Source organism: Lepisma saccharinum, chromosome 10 (assembly GCF_977018435.1).
Source record: "Lepisma saccharinum chromosome 10, izLepSacc3.1, whole genome shotgun sequence".
NCBI lineage: Eukaryota > Metazoa > Arthropoda > Insecta > Zygentoma > Lepismatidae > Lepisma > Lepisma saccharinum.
Window position 1 is genome coordinate 31,805,455 of NC_139238.1, and position 19,226 is coordinate 31,824,680.

The 19,226-nt window shown below is 37.4% G+C and overlaps 1 protein-coding gene and 2 long non-coding RNA genes across 3 annotated transcripts in view; 1 reads left to right on the forward strand and 2 right to left on the reverse strand.

Annotated features, from left to right (window-relative positions):
• The window catches only part of LOC145994310 (protein takeout-like), a 376,069-nt gene that overhangs the window by 72,547 nt on the left and 284,296 nt on the right, over positions 1-19,226 (forward strand). The gene's annotated exons all lie outside the window — the stretch shown is intronic.
• LOC145994308 (uncharacterized) lies at positions 5,010-6,835 on the reverse strand. The gene is made up of 2 exons (XR_014442330.1): positions 6,789-6,835; positions 5,010-5,177 (listed from the first exon to the last, which is right to left on the reverse strand). It is a non-coding gene; the product is annotated as an uncharacterized LOC145994308 (long non-coding RNA).
• LOC145994309 (uncharacterized) lies at positions 6,837-18,344 on the reverse strand. The gene is made up of 3 exons (XR_014442331.1): positions 18,234-18,344; positions 7,419-7,556; positions 6,837-6,915 (listed from the first exon to the last, which is right to left on the reverse strand). It is a non-coding gene; the product is annotated as an uncharacterized LOC145994309 (long non-coding RNA).

The following is a 19,226-nucleotide window of genomic DNA, read 5'->3' on the forward strand; positions in this document are numbered from 1 at the left end:
ATCGACATCGATATCGGTATCGGTGAAAATCGGTAAGAGTATCAACATCGATTTCGGTACCGGTGGAAATCGGTAAGAGTATCGACATCGATATCGGTATCGGTGGAAATCGGTAAGAGTATCGGTATCAGTATTGGTGAAAATCGGTAAGAGTATCGACATCGATTTCGGTATCGGTGAAAATCGGTAAGAGTATCGACATCGATATCGGTGAAAATCGGTAAGAGCATCGACATCGATATCGGTATCGGTGAAAATCGGTAAGAGTATCGGTATCAGTATCGGTGAAAATCGGTAAGAATATCGACATCGATTTCGGTATCGGTGGAAATCGGTAAGAGTATCGACATCGATATCGGTATCGGTGGAAATCGGTAAGAGTATCGACATCGATTTCGGTATCGGTGGAAATCGGTAAGAGTATCGACATCGATATCGGTATCGGTGGAAATTATTAAGAGTATCGACATCGATTTCGGTATCGGTGGAAATCGGTAAGAGTATCGACATCGATATCGGTATCGGTGGAAATCGGTAAGAGTATCGGTATCAGTATTGGTGAAAATCGGTAAGAGTATCGACATCGATTTCGGTATCGGTGAAAATCAGTTAGAGTATCGACATCGATTTCGGTATCGGTGGAAATCGGTAAGAGTATCGGTATCAGTATCGGTGAAAATCGGTAAGAGTATCGACATCGATATCGGTATCGGTGGAAATCGGTAAGAGTATCGACATCGATATCGGTATCGGTGAAAATCGGTAAGAGTATCGGTATCAGTATCGGTGAAAATCGGTCAGAGTATCGACATCGATATCGGTATCGGTGGAAATCGGTAAGAGTATCGACATCGTTATCGGTATCGGTGAAAATCGGTAAGAGTATCGACATCGATATCGGTAGCGGTGGAAATCGGTAAGAGTATCGGTATCAGTATCGGTGAAAATCGGTAAGAGTATCGACATCGATATCGGTATCGGTGGAAATCGGTAAGAGTATCGACATCGATATCGGTATCGGTGCAAATCGGTAAGAGTATCGGTATCAGTATCGGTGAAAATCGGTAAGAGTATCGACATCGATATCGGTATCGGTGGAAATCGGTAAGAGTATCGACATCGGTATCGGTATCGGTGAAAATCGGTAAGAGTATCGACATCGATATCGGTGAAAATCGGTAAGAGTATCGACATCGATATCGGTGAAAATCGGTAAGAGTATCGACATCGATTTCGGTATCGGTGGAAATCGGTAAGAGTATCGACATCGATATCGGTATCGGTGGAAATCGGTAAGAGTATCGGTATCAGTATCGTTGAAAATCGGTAAGAGTATCAACTTCGATGTCGGTATCGGTGAAAATCGGTAAGAGTATCGACATCGATTTCGGTATCGGTGGAAATCGGTAAGAGTATCGGTATCAGTATCGGTGAAAATCGGTAAGAGTATCGACATCGATATCGGTATCGGTGGACATCGGTAAGAGTATCGACATCGATATCGGTATCGGTGGAAATCGGTAAGAGTATCGACATCGGTATCGGTATCGGTGAAAATCGGTAAGAGTATCGACATCGATATCGGTATCGGTGAAAATCGGTAAGAGTATCAACATCGATTTCGGTACCGGTGGAAATCGGTAAGAGTATCGACATCGATATCGGTATCGGTGGAAATCGGTAAGAGTATCGGTATCAGTATTGGTGAAAATCGGTAAGAGTATCGACATCGATTTCGGTATCGGTGAAAATCGGTAAGAGTATCGACATCGATATCGGTGAAAATCGGTAAGAGCATCGACATCGATATCGGTATCGGTGAAAATCGGTAAGAGTATCGGTATCAGTATCGGTGAAAATCGGTAAGAGTATCGACATCGATTTCGGTATCGGTGGAAATCGGTAAGAGTATCGACATCGATATCGGTATCGGTGGAAATCGGTAAGAGTATCGACATCGATTTCGGTATCGGTGGAAATCGGTAAGAGTATCGACATCGATATCGGTATCGGTGGAAATCGGTAAGAGTATCGACTTAACCCTACAGCAACGTTCATATTATAAACTTCACATTTTCCGTTCCACTAACATTCAAATGAGCCCAAAATGAGGTCTACAGTTTTCATATTTAGGAATTGTTAAATATTTCTAAAACCTGTCTCTTAGATGGCGGAAATTTGCACAGACGCTGACATCCTTTGCTGTTGCATCGCTTCTTTTGCAGCTCGTATTCGTCCAAGGGTCTCAAACCTTTGTGGTGGAAATTAAGTGTGTTTCTTAATAAAAGTTATTCTTAAAGTTACGCCAAAGACTTAAAACGTGATTTTCAGGTCAAGATAAGGCTTATAGGTATTTACAGGAATTTATTGTTCGTCATTTTAGGTCCTATTGAATTTCAGTAGAGGGGCGCTGTGAACATGAAACGCAAACATCTCTAAATAGTTTACGTCTAGGACGCAGCAGAAGAATAGGACCTAGAAATCCGTTCCCTAATAATATCTCACATGTTTATACTGTAATCAGAAAAATATGAAAGATAAACTTTTGCTGCTTTCATGTACCAAAGCAAGAGGAAAACACTAACTGATTTCTTTATGACATCAATAGGTAAACCCTAGCTGCAACCAGATATCGCTCCAGACTTACCATTCTCGTCATTTCTCAAAGAAGGCTAAAGTAGTTGAAGTATTGTTTAAAAACTTAATACAGGGCTACTATAAATGATTCATTCCATTTCGAAACAGTGTATTGTCCATAATATTGCACATATGAATGATACATGATAATAACTGTAAACTCACCAACTTTCCTCACAGTGTACAAATGTTCTATGTGCGTCCCTCTGGCCACACGACACACATGCAAGCGGTAGTCGAGTTCCACCCATACATTTTGTAGCAATCCCCTGTTAATGGTCATCAAAGAAGCATTGATGCGTTCCCTGAGATCTACTACACTGTAAAAAGTTGACAGTAAAAAAAACGGTCCAAGACCGTCAATTCTCGCTGCCATCCAGATACCGTAAAAATTACGGTGACCGTAAATTTCTTTTTACGGATACCTGTATATTAAACGGTAATATACCGTAATTTTAACAAGTTTGTTTTTTAAAAAATACGGCATAATGCCGTAATTTAAACAATAATTGGCTGTATTTAGATGGAATACCTTTTTGCATAATGTAAAAAATGATACCTTTTTGGCCAGACAATGTCAAAAAGTTATTTTCACATTACATATTGATGATTGATTTTGTTCTGGCATAGGTATAAAATTTCCAATTTCACTGCCAATGTATGTGCTTAAAACACTCCTTGGCAGCACAGTTCATCGTTTTCCACGATACTAAGGCATTTAGAGAGAATTTTACATTTGCACAACACACAATTGATTTACGTACCCTTGCACAGGTCGACAGTAGTTAGAAAATAAAAATTACCTGTTTAACTAGGGGGAAATACTGAACTACGAATTACGTATTAGAGTCCCCTTCTGGCTTCTGTAGTGGACTGGTGAGCTAACGTCCCATAAAGCTACATGTGCCAGGTATGAAACCCAGTTCATACATGAGTATCATTGTATTTATTATACCCATTCCGTCATTTATAATCATTATCACATTTAACCCAATATGCAGAAAGAAACAAAAATACCAAAATAATAATTACAACTTATAAATAAAATAGCATTTCACCAACTCCATAACCATCAATGTCATACATTTTCATTGGACAAAATTAACATGTTCTTGAAGGCAATGTTTTAATTATTTTATTAGATACTTCCAGGCCCTCTGATGGCACAATGCTATTATTCTTACCTTGTGATCGAGTCCTGAGTTCAATACCCTGGTGGAGGCATAATGCAATGGTTTGGATTCCACTTCAAAACTGTAGGTCCAGCCCCAATTAGCCTATCTGAACATAAAGTGGACTTGAAACTATACCTCTCCATTTACTACAATATGTATGTGTGCGCAAATATATTGTAAGGATATGATACATTCACAAAGAAAAACAGTTATGAGGAAAAGGTGAAATATGTTTAAAATCCTTCCAAGCAAAAAACAAATTCTCAGTGTTTTCAGATATTCAGGAATCCTGTGAACATGGGCGTCCAGAAGGGGGGCAAGGGGGGCCATGGCCCCTCCCTGGAAAATGAATGTGTACCTAAAAATTATATATTTCACACATAATTTCATTTCAATCACAGTAATTTATGCTAATTATTATAAATTCGTTGAAGAAACATGATAATTTCAGACTGAAATATTGTTTTTTGAGAGGGCACCACTATTTTGGAGGAAAATATGTGTCCTTTGCCCCCCCCCTGGAAAAAATTACCTTACTTGCCCCTCCCTGGAAAAAATTCTGCGGACTTCCATGCCTGTGAATAACATAATAGAAAGCAGAAAGGAAAACATAGCCCTCAAACCTTAAAATTTCAATGTTTTAGCATTTATGGAAATACATTTCCATAATGAGACTACTTTGTTAGTACAATAATTATTATTACTTAAATTAGGAAATATTACAAAAATATCTGTAATTGAACTGAAAAAAAATAATTTCACTTCAAGTTCCTCACAATGCAACAAGTAAATCACAAATTGCACTCATAAACACACACAATACTATAATAAGCCGAAGTTTTTCTGTAGGCAAATGATGAAAAGATTCTCTCTCCTTGACCACATGAATTCTACAAAAGTCTGAGAAGTTCCTAGATCTGACTTTATTCTCATCTTCAGGGTAAAGGTAAAGAAGTAATTCTAGCCTGAAGATAGTGGCATTATTCTCAAAAGCTCAGAAACAGTTGCAGAACCCACTTGATCGATAGCCCAAGAGAATCAATTCAACATAAAAAATTAATAAATAAATAAGTAAAATAAGATTAAAAAAAACCTGGATTTTACTGACATTACTACCAATCTTCCATCCCTGCTATTGGTGCAATCCTCAAATACTTTTCAGTTTTAAAAATGGAATTTTAAAATGAGATATAATAATTCAAATAATATAAATAATTTATTCAAATCAACCAAGTACATAATTATAATTTACTTTTTATTTATTTTCACTTTACACTTGTTTCTTTGCATTTTGTCAAATAATTACTACATTGCACTTGTGCTTTTTTCTTCTTAACTTAGGACCCTTCTGCTGGATTAAATCACCTGGGAAGAAGAAATATACCATTAAGGAATTTGATACAAAACCAAATGCTATTGCAGCAGCATAAATTTAAAATTTCATTAATTCTCAAGTAACAGAATAACATTGTCAAAGGTGTTCAGTGGTGCGTAAGCTCAGTAGTAGTTTCCCACTGATACAGTTCCCTCAAAAAATAAATACATATGTGGAAAGGTGGCAGAAATTGTCACCATTCCATGAAGGCACATGGTTCCACATTATCTACTGGCTACAGTGGAGATGATGTGATCAGTACCATGTTTCAGCTCTCACCCCCTCCCTTCCCAGTTACCCATAGAGTAAACTAATTTGAAAAAGTAACTATACTAACTTAGCTACTAAGCCAGCCCTGGTTTATTTCAGTCTGTAGAGCAATGACATGGTATGCCAAAGAACTTGGTTTGTGTCCTGGTCAAGCCTGAATTTTCTTTGCAAAAATTTCTACGCAGTACATCTCCTATGTGAACCATGACAATCCAGTTAGTTGGGTGTCTTTACTGCCATGAGACAATTGAAGTCTGCATTATGTCAGTTCAAAACAAGAAGAGAACTTCTTATGTATGTTTTTGCAAGTTTTCATTTTCAGTGTCATTACGAGTATTATTAAAGTGGTTAACAGAAAACAAAACTAAAATTCAAAAAAGCAATGAAACAAGAAATGGAGATACAATAACATGCTGTACTGTAGCCTGCATGTTGAAATGCAATCATGAAAATATGTATTCCATATTTGTTTTTATTTGTAAAATGACATATATCATCATCATCATCAGTATTCCACCACGTTTTCCACATTTTTAGAGAAGTTTGCAGATTTCATCCATATATTTAATAGAAACATAATCCATATTTAATGGAAACATGGTCTCCACTTAACGTTTCATGAAATTTAGTGTATAGCTGTGGTAAATTATGGTATCACAGCACTGGTGGGGCCCAACTTCCACATTGCGCTGTGCCTTCATGTCATGGTGCATGATGGGCTTTACCTTACTTCCGTTCCGTGTGTGCCAAATCATATGGTAAACCCAGTACTGCATTTAGTGTTTAAACCATTCATCTTTTAGATCTAAGAGACAATACTAAGATGAGAAATGACCAATATTATGATTAAATAATAAATGGTACAGTGGGATGCACAAGTATTGGGTCAGCAAATTGTCCATAACAATTTTCATTCATATTTCTCTTGCTTCTTTCGTGTTTTTAGGGACTGACCTTTTATGTATGCAAGTGCTGGTGTAGAAATTTTCAGCAGCTTGTTTGACATTTTGTTTCATTTTTTTAAGCACTCATTTCGTAAAACAAGGGCAATAAACATGGCGATGGACAATTTACTTTGCAATTCTTATGCATCTCATTGTACAACAAACCACATCCATACTGACAAGAAGACTCAAACTCTGAATGTTTGGTGATTAAAGTATGGGTCTAGCACTAAAACCACATTGCCACTGACCCAACCACCTGTTTTATGCACTGAATTGATGTGAATATTTCAGGAGAATTAAAAATATTTGAACTACAAATTTGGAGCTTTTTAATTATTATGTGAAAGTTTGTGCAGTGTTCCATTCACACATGATACAACATACCTTTTGCCAAACTCCAATGTGTTGCATGCTTGAAATGGATACTGATACAGCATTTAGGAAGCCAAGCATTCTATCAATCCTTGCTCAATTGAAAGCATAATTTCCATGCATTCTATTAGGGACGATCCTGTAATAACAATAATAAATTTAAGAATCTCATTCAAAATATCAAATATATGAACAAACAAAAAAAAAACTTGCATTCAATACACGTAAGGGTTATTTCAAAGAATGTCAATTGGCCCACTTTTAAGAAAAGCCCACTCTGACCTTAAATAGTTACAGGAGTTTGTATGATAAATTGGCAGCATTTTTTAAAAAAGTAGGCCCTGTGTGTTAGTATCAATTCAAGTAATTGTTCAATTCCATGACCCACTCTTTCCACATACAGCCATTCACATGGGAAGTAAAGGTAAAGGGATTGAATAATAGTTGTCAGAACACAAGATTGAAAACTTTCAATAACCTTTACCATGATTTATTTTATTTATCTTTCAAGCTAACTTCCAACCATTGAGTCAGTAACATTTCAAATTTCTTATAAAAACTTATTGGATCCATTTCTAATGGGAGGAGGGGTGGGTATTTTGTTGCTTCAGGTTCTAGTTGAAAACATGAAAAGCAACTTACTTGTGGATCTTGTCCAAAAGAGGTTCCAATGCAGTTTCTAGGACCTCCCACAGAAATTTCACAGCTCACTACCCATTGGCACAGTTCTTGGCATATCTTTTACTTTCCAGACTTAAAATCAGAATTTCTCATAAAAACCTGTAATTAAATGAATTTTGAGCATGAAAACCATAAATTATTAACAATTTTGAACAGGTTTAAACTTAATGATAACAATCAAACCATAAATTACCTAAATCTACTGTATTAAACTTATATTGTGTCATTGTTTTGATTACTAGAACTTTAAATCCAAATTTTGTCCAAAATTGCAATTCTTGCGAGAGAAAAAGAATTTTAAATCAGTCATAAGATACCTAATTACAGTTAAATATGCATGAATGCTAATTGTTGCAGTCATAAACAGTTTAAACTTGAAGGGAAATACAAAATAACACCAAGAACTCACATCTTTCATGTCAGTACCACTCAGTTTTTATGTAAAAGTGTCATTCTTGGAAAATGCCGCAAAACCGAAGGAATTTTGAATTATTACAAAAATTTTGCTTTTACTTCACATTATTTGCTTAGAACTAGCAGAAGGATTTTAAGTGGATGCTCAATATGTTATGGAACATCCAAATAGTTAATATTAGTGAAAATCAATGTTGCCATCTTATTTTTTTAGAAAATTCCTCAGTGTTCCGCAGATAAAAATTTCTAAGTTTCAATTTTGTTTTCACATACAAAGTTAAATATAACACCTCCAACTTGTGTAAATGTACACTATTATAATTACTCATAAATTTGTATTTTTAACCATTCACTTGACATTTTGTCAAAATTATGTAATTCTACTTACCTAAATACAAAATTATGAATAAAATGAACAATATTGGGAGACCAGTTCTTCATTTATAAATCTCCCATGGGATTAAATACTTCTCAACAGATAACCTTAGCTAGATCAAAATATCTTTACTCTGATGGGATCTAGAACCCAATATTGAATTTTACTATAATTTTGGGACTTTCAGATAAATTTCGGCTAATTTCCATGATTTTTTTTTTTTCAGTGTACAGGATAAGTGAAGGAAGGGGACAATTGAAGCACACCGTGTCATTTTTTTCCCGTAAAGCTTTTAAACCCTTCCCTGGAATTATTTATGTGTGGAGGTTCAGGATTAACAGTATCATTCAGTCACTACTGATGAAATCCATACAATTTCAGCCAGTACTTTTAGGCTGTTATGCCAGATGAATAGTTAGGTACCCTTGACTTTCTGTACCACCAAGTGAAAGTTTTTGCATTTTTTATAAAGATTAAGTTGTTTATGTAGCTTTTCTGCTGTTTTTAGCTCAGGGAAATGAGTTATGGTGAAGTAAAGTACCTAGTTTCCTTAGCCAGAAGCAGGGAAGCTCGAAGGCTTTGTGCAAGTGCACCCAAAATATTAATAATAAAAGTCAATAATTGAAAATAAATATTAATTTTACATTTTAAATGTATTATAAAATAAAGTAAATCAAACACGAAGGACTTAAAACTCACAAAACCAAAATAGAAGTGTAACTATTGTTAGTAGTGCTAAGTTTGGTGACGTTATCATTTGCACGTATTTTAAGCTATTTGAATGTGCATACACCAATTTTGACCAATAAAAAGTTGCGAAAGTACTCCGAGATAGGAGGTTTTTAATTTACGTGAGCTGTGGTTTGGGATCAAATATCGCGGTTGTTCGTGCTTTCCGCGCTTAGAAGCACATTCTATGTTACATAAAACATCAAAACCTGTCAAGTAAGAAAAAATTGTACCTCAGAGACTGTTACTAAACATTTCTACCATCCGTAATTCGGCTATTGCAAGTTTCTGCTTTCAAAAATTTCTGAGTACTACTTGTAAACAACAGACACGCACTTCATATATCGTTTGTATACTACCTAATGAAAGTGACCGGTATTTGCAATGTGGTACATGTGATAAAGACATCGATGAATTTATATCTTCCACTACACAAGCAAATTGAATAAATGCACGTGGTTTTGGCTTCGTTGCATAGTACACTTCGCAACATCTTATTTGACCGCCCTGAAAAATTTCAAAGTCCGGAATTCGTAAATTTGGCAGCATAGTGCTTCAGAGCCAACTAAGAGTAGCCAACTTTGCAACATTTCTTCTTCCTGAATGAAAACGCTCGTGATATTTTTTCATTCTTTCACATTCCATAAAGTAAAGATACCCTAAAGCAGTAATAAAATATATCAGTAGACAAAAAAATGTTAAGTAGAAATACGAATGTTGAAAATATTTCAAGATTCTTCGTTCTGAATTTGAAAATTGGAAAATGTATGTGCATTGTGAAACACTGAACAGGTTCTCATCCACCTGGAAAGAATTGCGATCAGATTTGAATGCAAGAAGGCAAATTTATGATGATTATATGTTTAGTAAAGATATCTTGCACAACACCAAACGATTCTGCAAAGTGTGTCTTTTCCTTGGGTCTTGGCGAAAAATGGTTCGAAACTCCGGCACAATGTTGTTTCAACTGAGATTAACGTGTTTTACTGAGCTTTCTCTTAGCAATCTCCTGGAGTAGTAGGTTAGATGACAGCACTTTCGTTTACTGTTTTCGGCAAGATCGAAACATCGTAGGTTCAAATCCCACTCTTTCCTTATTATCTTTTTCCTTTTTATTTACCGAGTACGAAGTGTTCTAATAACGTAATATAATATTATATGATATTACTGTAAATATTTATGCGATGCATGCTCAGTGGCGGCGATTGGGTTTCAAAACTGATGGGGCAAGGTGGGGGGAGGGGGGCAAGGACAGTTTCTTTCCCTTGGTAGATAATGTTTAGCATAGTGCTGGGTCATCTGCCCCTCCACACTCCATAATCGTCGCCACTGTGCATGCTTCAAGTAATGCTTCTACTAATGTTTTTAATCTTTCAGTGATTGGCAGGATTTTAGGAAATAATTTTCCTTTCATTCAGCTGTTATAAGCTAACACATATTAAGAACTTACATGTCAACTTTCTGCATCCGGAAATGCTGGACATAAATCGCATAAATATCAACGGAAATATCCAAGAAACGTATATAAGCATTCTCTTCCAAAGCCGCTTTAAACTGTAGGTCCAGTCCCGATTAGCCTTACTAGTAAAGAAATCTAAATATGAAAGTTTTACTAGTAAATGCATTTAAAATGCACGAAACAACATGGGAGGCGAAAAATAAACCTCAAAAATAAGTAAATTCAACAAAAACTGTTAAAATACTGACAAATAAACTAAAAGCCAAAAAAGGCCGAAAAATGAAAAAAAATGTAAAATACAAAGTGTTTTCCGGCTCTAACTGAAGGGAAACTGTCTTGATATCAGGTCTAGCATTGTTTTTAAGGGTCAGAATAAAAGTTGATTTTTCATCAACTTCTGGACCCTAATTAGTAATTATGACCATTGAATAAGTTGGAGGTAGCTGACTTAAAATTTTCTTGTTGAGGGATCATATCGTCCCATATCTCCACTTCATAATAAAGAAAAACATCAAGTTCATATTTCGAAAATGACTTGGAGTTTTCCACCACGAAAATATGTTTTTCATAGTTTGAAGTTCGTTACTATTATCTTTCAAGGTCTCCATTGTTTTAATTTCACACATATTTTATATTTCATACGTTCCTCTCTCTTTTCATACAGTCTTTGGGAAAAAGCTGAAGTTTCTTGTCAAACAGGGTCTGGTTCAAGTTCATTTTCGCTCTCCTGTTCCTACTTTAAACAAACAACAAAATACTTCGTAACTAAAGGATTGCTTGTTCAAAACACGGAATTTTTACACAATTTACAAAATATGACAAAATGCCAATAGACATGTTCATAATTTTTCCCTTTCAGCGTTTCTCGATTTTATCTGAATTAGTTTCCTCATGAAATTTGCCATGAGGAAATTATAGATCAGACATTATGTGTGAATTGGTTTCTTCAAACTGGTAACAAATTTTAACATGACTTACCTGGAGAAGAGGGCAGTCTGCCTGCAGCTCGTGCAGGTATCAGTTCGTTGCGAGCTCCGCTCTTCGCGTGAGAAGGCTTAGTGATCGAACTGTCCGAGTTAGCTAGGGCCGTATACGGTTTGCTAGTGTTGTGTTAGTTCTTTTTATTTTCTTTTGGAGTGCAAGCGAGGTTTTGACTACAATTACCGTGAGCCAGTGAAGATACGATGAAATAGTTCACGATGAATACACAAAGAGAAAACACCTTGAAATTTGTTTTCCGTGAGGTCAAAACGCGACCTACGTCATTGGATTTTCATCGATGGTTTCATGATGTCTACCAAGTGCCTACGAACCAAGTGCTCAGTTTTGAAATAGATTACTTTCGTAAGTGTTTGTACGTGAAATTTGCGACAAAAGTGGTAGGAGAACGGTTACTAAATGATTTTGGTGCTGAGGTAATCTACAGTGACGTAGATGGTGATCATAAAGTTGAAGTAGAATGGGCCCACCAGCGGCATGTAATCGTCAGAATCCATGTAGTCCCAATTGAATTAAGTGCAGAAGTGATAAGTCGTGTCATGAGGTCTTATGTGGAAGTGTTAAAAATTGAAGACGAGACATACTCTGCAGATCACATTTACCCTACTCGAACTGGACGTGTCTTGATTAAAATGATACTACGTAAACCCATACCCTCATATGTAACAATGAATGGAGACTCAGTGCCCTAAGCGTCGATCCTCAGGGAACCAGCCCCGCAGGGGTCCGGTTAATATACCCGCTGACAATGTACCGATGGTATATGAACCAACTGTGCTACCCGTACGGACTAAACCAAGAGATTCAGCTCCGTTAGTTGCAGAAGTCCCAGCGTCAGGAGATAGCAATGGAGGGAACACGGATAGCCCCAGAATCACCGACGAGGAGACAGGTACCAGACAGGAAGTTAGTGAGAAGAATGCACCAACAGGAAGGGAAGAGATGGAGCAGCCAACATTGACCACTGCAGAGGAGATGCATCACATACCCCCGCCCCCACCCCCAAGTGCTTTGTTCGCGGAGGCAGAATTCCCCGTAGTTACCTCTCCTAGGAAATCACGGTCAAGATCTGTATCAAGGTTACGGTCAGTGGCGGAAGAGTCCATGGTGCTACGTAGAAAGAAGAAGAAAAATAATGAATGCGTAAGTTCCACAATAGTTCATAACGAATTTAGAGTAGAACCTGGTACCCCAAAACAAGATGTTTCAAAGGGTAGTTTAACAAGTCATTCACGAAATGTAATTAAAGAGAAACCTTCGACGAGTAACAAACTTACCCCAGATTTATTTAGTGGAAAGCATAGTTAATGCATTCTAGGCAGAAATTAGAGTTTAGTAATGTTGAAGAATGTAAGTAAGTTTAGTTTTCTTTTGTGGACAGTTCTAATCATGCAAACATTTACCTTGGCATCTATAAATTTGAATCAAATGCAAAGTAAGACCAAAATAATTGCTCTCAATGACTTTCTCATTAAATCGTCCATTGATGTGGCCCTCTTACAAGAGGTAGCCATAGACGATTTTTCTGTACTGAACATGTTTAAAGTTTACAACAATTTTACTCCCTTCGCACAAGGGACTGCCATAGCATGTAGGCGACACTTGGATTTACGTAATGTAGTGCCCCATCCCACGGGCAGACAAATAAGTGCCAAATTAGGCTCAGTGTTTCTCTGTAATGTGTATGCTCCGTCAGGAAGCCAAAACAGACGGGAAAGAGAAGATTTTTTTTCAACAGTTGTAGGGCCCGAGTTGACATCCCACACACTAGACACTATACTAGTGGGAGATTTTAACTGCGTAATTCGTTCACAAGATCAAAATCCAGGATACAACTTTTCACGTGCGCTCTATGAATTAACGCAGGGGTTACAACTGCGTGACGCTTGGATACACACCAATGGCGAAAGTCAAGGTTACACACATATCACCTCCAATAGTGCGTCAAGGATCGATAGGTTTTATGTCGCACCAAGATTTCAGGAATATATCATTAGTGTTCAAAATTTTCCAGTATGCTTTAGTGATCATAGTGTCCCAATTCTCAAAATAAATTTAGATTTGATCAAACCCCGACAAGGTAGCGGATACTGGCTTTTAAATAGCACATTATTACGCAATGGTAGTTATGTCCAGCTAATCAGGGAAACGTGGAACGAACTCAAGGCCTCTCGGCCAGTGCAAAAGACCCTAATCGAGTGGTGGGAAACTCGAGTTAAGCCTAAATTTCGTCAGGTCAGTAAATTCTTCAGTGCAGAGGTTAGTAGAGATCAAAGAAACAAATATAATTTTTTGTATGCAGTCTTGAATGATCTCCATCGTTTAGCATTGCAAGGTAATTTCGATCGTCCTTATGCAAATGAAATAAAAGCGCAATTACTTGCTATACATAGGACACGAAAATCTGCAGCAATAATAAAGAGCAAGATTCTTCCTATAGACCCAGACGAGCAAGCCATACTAAATCACATTCTTCAAGAACATAAACACGCCAGGAGTCACGTTATTCATAAATTAACTTTAGATTCCGGTGAAGTTGTCACCAGCCCTCATAGTATACACGACAGGTTTTTGCAATACTATAAAAATCTTCTTGGTCAAGCCTTTAATCCAACAGAAACGCAATGCAATTTTTTGAACTACCTCCCTGCGTCACTGACAGAAAATGACAGAACTGAGCTCACACAACCGTTTTGTAAAAAGGAGGTTCATGATGCAGTATTCAAAGCTCCGAGGAATAAAACTACAGCCGAAGATGGATTGCCATCAGAATTCTATCAATATTTCTGGGATCTAATAGGAGACGAATTAACGGAATGGGTCAACGAAGTGTTGACAACAGGGACCATAGGGAAGACCAGTAGCACGGGAGTTATAGTGTTAGTTCCCAAAAAGGCAAATCCAAAGTTCGTCACAGATTTTAGGCCAATTTCCATATTGAGCAGTGACATCAAACTTATAAGTAGGTGCATAAATCAGCGTTTAAAAAAATATATGGTTAATCTTATTGGCAATTTACAGTTCGCTTGTAATACGTCCCAAAGTATACATCACTTGCTACAAACGATAAGAGACGTAATTATTACCAAACAAAATAAGAATGCATCAGAGGCAATTCTATCTTTAGATTTTTCTCAAGCATATGACAGAGTGAGCCACGAATATCTGTACAAAGTCTTAGAAGCATATGGCTTCGGAGACACTTTTCTTAATTGGATAAAAACATTATGTAATCATATGCTGCTAAAACTCAAAATAAATGGTTTCTTGACAACAAGCTTTAAAATGCGACGAGGTGTACTACAAGGTAGTCCCTTGAGTAGCACATTGTACGTCCTCACAATAGCCCCCTTTTTGTTTAGTATCCAGCATCATTTACAGGGCATTTCTATGGCTTCCACCACAATACAAGTTGGCAGCTTCATGGACGACGTCACGATTTTTCTCAAGGATGAAAGAGATCTGTACAGTGTTAAAAGCCAAATACAAACTTTTGAGCTCACATCAGGAGCAAAACTAAACAATCGAAAGTCATTCCTGATGCCCCTTGGCAAGGAGAATCCTTTCACAAACAATACGGAGATCCCTGTAGACAAGAAAATAAAAGTTTTAGGTATAAACTTCTATGCAAATATCGATGAAACGATCGAAGCCAATAGTAATCTCAAATGCGAGAGGGCAATCTACGTCCTCAGAGTGAGCAAGATGCGCTCTCTGAGTTTAAAAACACGAGTAAGATTTATCAACGTTTTTGCTCTCTCTAAACTTTGGTATGTAGCAAAAATCCTGCCCTTCAAAACACAGCACTTAGCCAAGGTCAACAAAGCTGTTGGCTGCTTTTTGTGGCACGATACAATTTTCCGGGTGGCAATAAATGAGGTCACGTTATCAGAGAAGACAGGTGGTTTGGCACTAATACACGTGAACACACAGGCAAGAGCATTGTTTGTACAGACTGGCCTTAAAACAGCTTTCTCACTGCACGGGTCAACGACCCAAGCATGTATACAGACGATAATACAGGACATTCCATTAGAAGCTCCCATCGATATCCAAAGTATCCCCAAAAGATTTTCGTTTTATAAGGACATCGCTTTACAGGTATGCTACCAGTTATTACGACATGAGACAATTACACCATCTGTTAAAAAGTTATATAGTGAAATCAATAGTTTCAAGCACACAGTACCACGAATAGTCCGGGATTTCAATACACATAATTGGCCACAAATATGGGAAAATGTCTCCGCCAAACACCTTTCAAAAGCTGGCCAATCAATATGGTACAAAGTTGTTCATCGTGTTATAGTGACAAGAGATAGGACATACCAATATGGAATCAGTGACTCTCCTAACTGTATATCATGCAACGTGCCTGACTATTTAGCCCACAGGATAACAAAGTGTCGCAACTCCTCCATGGCGTGGAACAAATTGCGAACAATGCTCAGTCGTATATGCCGCACCTCATTAACAAAGTTTACGGATACAGATATAGTTTTTCCTGCTTTCAATTTTTTTCCACCAACAAAACAACGAGCAGTACAATGGTTGATAACAGAATACTTATTATATATATTTCAGAATGACGAGAGCAGTTTTCAGAAACAATTCAGTATCTTCTTGCAAGAACAATATGAAAAAATTCCTCTCCAAGCAAGGAAGAAATGGTATGCAAATTTCTTATTAGTGCTTTATACTTAATTTAGGTCAAACAAAAATGTAAAGGTTAACCAGATAGAAATACGAATTGTAATAGCAGTACTACACTTATGTCAAAAACAATGTAATTCCATAACTTGTATATCAGAATGAGACAATAAAAAAAATAAAAAAAAAATAAAAAAAAGAGGTAGCGTGCTTGATTCTTACGAGGGAGGTCGTAGGTTCGATTCACCACCTAGGCAGGATTTTTTTCAGGAGTATATCGTTGGGTGTTTAGTGTATCCACCGTGCTAAGAAGTTAACATTGGTCTCTGTATTTCACTAGAGGAAAGGAAATAGTAAGAGAAAGTTATTTCGATGATAGGAGGAAGTCACATGCAAAGTGGAATGCGCAGAATCAAGTTACGTAGAGCTAGGTATGTAATGGTGGTTTCGAATATTGCAAAGTTAGTGGGGAAAGTTTGTTATATCTGATACTCGTACTTTCTGTTCAAAGAAGACAAACATTTTAGATACAAAGCAGTGAGGAATTAACTAACGATCATTATGAGGTTTTGAATTTTTTGTTTGTCACTCACTATACGAAATACTTATTAGTAGTTTCTTATCGAATCGGCCTTCGTCGCAATAACAATTTATTTATGTTAATTAGCGATTTACTATTAGTTTTAGACGCATGGTAAGATGGTGGTGAAGGGATTGACAACAGTCATTATGAAGGAACGGACATACCAATCTTAGCAATTTGAACTCATTAAACGCTCTCATTTGTTACAGTACTGCACTATATCACTACTTAACATAACTGTTTTTTTTTTGTATATCGAAATCAAATAATCAATATTTTAAGTGTCAGTGAAGAACAAACAATAATAATAATCCTTTGCGCAACAGCCCTGAGAGGCCTTGGCTTACCTACCGACTGCCGGTCTCACTCCCACGCTTTCCTTCGTCACCTCTAAGCGTGGAGATCTTCAACCAGTATTGGAATAGTCGGGGGGTCAGCCCGACGTATCCCCAGCCGTTATAGTAGGTTTCCGGGACCGGATTACGCTTACTCATTCGAAGCTCCCCCAATTTCCTCACGATGGTTGGTTGCCACCGTCCTATACGTAGGCCGAATAAATTTCGACCAGAGCCGAATTCGAACCTACACCGTCCCGCAGCAAACGACATAACTTAAATAACATTACATTTTGCATTCTGAATACATATATGTGATTTGTGAATTAATCATGATGTGTGTGTTAACACAACATATGAACAATAACTAAAAAGAAAAGTTTTAACTTTAAATACTGGAAATCTCCAACTTCTAAGGGGAAATATGCGCAGAAGGGACTTCCCTCAAGTGTGCATCGGATTCATTTTTTAAATATTCTAATATCAACGGTATCTATTCAGCAAACAAAAAAAGAAAAAAAAAGTAAGAGGAGAGGGTGGGATTTGAACCCGCGACCTTTCACGCTTGATGAAAAATAAGGTCAGCAGCGCCTAACCAACTGCTCTACATTAAATTCATGACATAATACCCTTAAAAACATGTTGACGTTTATGATGACTCCCACCTTCCTGTGTTTCAAGCACATTTTCTCGACAAGTCGTGTAAAATATTTGTTTTTGAGAACTGATCGATATTATGCAAGGTATTGTAAATAAAATGTCGCATAAACTCCTCACAAATTTGCTTCTTTCTGCACAAACTTGATGGCAATTTCCTCCAGGTGAAGAAAAACTCTATTCAGTGTTTCAAACCCCCCAAATTTCAAGTCGAGCAAGCAGAATCGTAAATATCCTTCAAGGTTCTTTTTGCAATTTATTATTTCTGTTTGATTGCGTATTATACTAATAGCGGTATATAGTTTCTAAGTTCATGGAAAGTGTTAAATTGAAAACCTATCACCGCAGCGTTTTTCGTCTAGTGGAAGGACCTACTCAAAGTTGGCTACTCTCACCTGGAGCTGAAGTGCAATGTTGCTAAGTTTACGATTTCGGGACTTAGAATTCTTTCGGGGCGGTCAAATAAGATGTTGCGAAGTGTACAGCAGTACAATAATAATAATATAGCACTAATAAACTGTGTTACAATGAATTTTCATTCCATTATGTTAAAAAATAAAAACATTATACGTACCTTGAGTTATGTAGATTTACTTTCCACGCAGGCATTCGAAGCACAACCATCGATAAAGAAGCACAACACAGCAACAAAAACATACGCTTCGGCCATGTTGGCCTGTGAAAGTTGAAAAGCGACACAAATGCGCATGCGCGGCTTGGTCTAAAACGGTATGGAAGTATTTCCGATTCCACGGTCGAGTCCGTAAAATTTTTACGGTAGGATGTATTAAATTTCACGGTAACTTCTAACAGTGTAGTGTTCTTGGCAGTGGAGGTACGTAAACAAGGTACGTACCCCAAAAGGAATAAGTCACACGGCGTTAGATCAGGTGACCTGGTGGACCAAGCGAACAGAGCTACGACATCCCCACCAACATGCCCAATCCAGCGATGTGGAAGTTCGTCGTTTAGGCAGCGACGAACATTGATGTGACGGGGTACCCCGTCTTGTTCGTAGAAGGAATTTCCGGAATCAGCATTTAGTTGTGGAAACAAAAACAACTGCAACATATCCAGGTACCAGTCACAGTCTTTTCACAGAAGAAAAACGGCCCATACAGCTTTGTCTGTAACATCGCACAGGAAACATTCACCTTTGCGTGAGGTTTTTCAGTGCCACACACCGTCACATTGTGACGATTAACTTTCCCCGATAAATGGAAATTTGCTTCGTCGCTGAATATCACATTGGCGCAAAAATCTTCGTCTTCCAATGCTTTCTGCATTGTGATGCAAAATTCCAATCGTCGATCATAATCTTCCGGCTATAATTGTTGCCCGAGTTGCAGACGATAAGGTTTAAATTTCAACCGCCGTCGCAAAATCTTCCACACCGTTTGTTGCGGAATTGCAATTTTGCGGCTTGCTTTGACTGTTGATTTTTGTGGACTGTGCACGTGACTCTCCCTCACCTTATCCACTGTTTCAGCTGACACACTCGATCGACCGTACTTTTCTGTTTACACAGACAACTAGTGTCCTTGAACTGGCGATACCACCGCAAAAT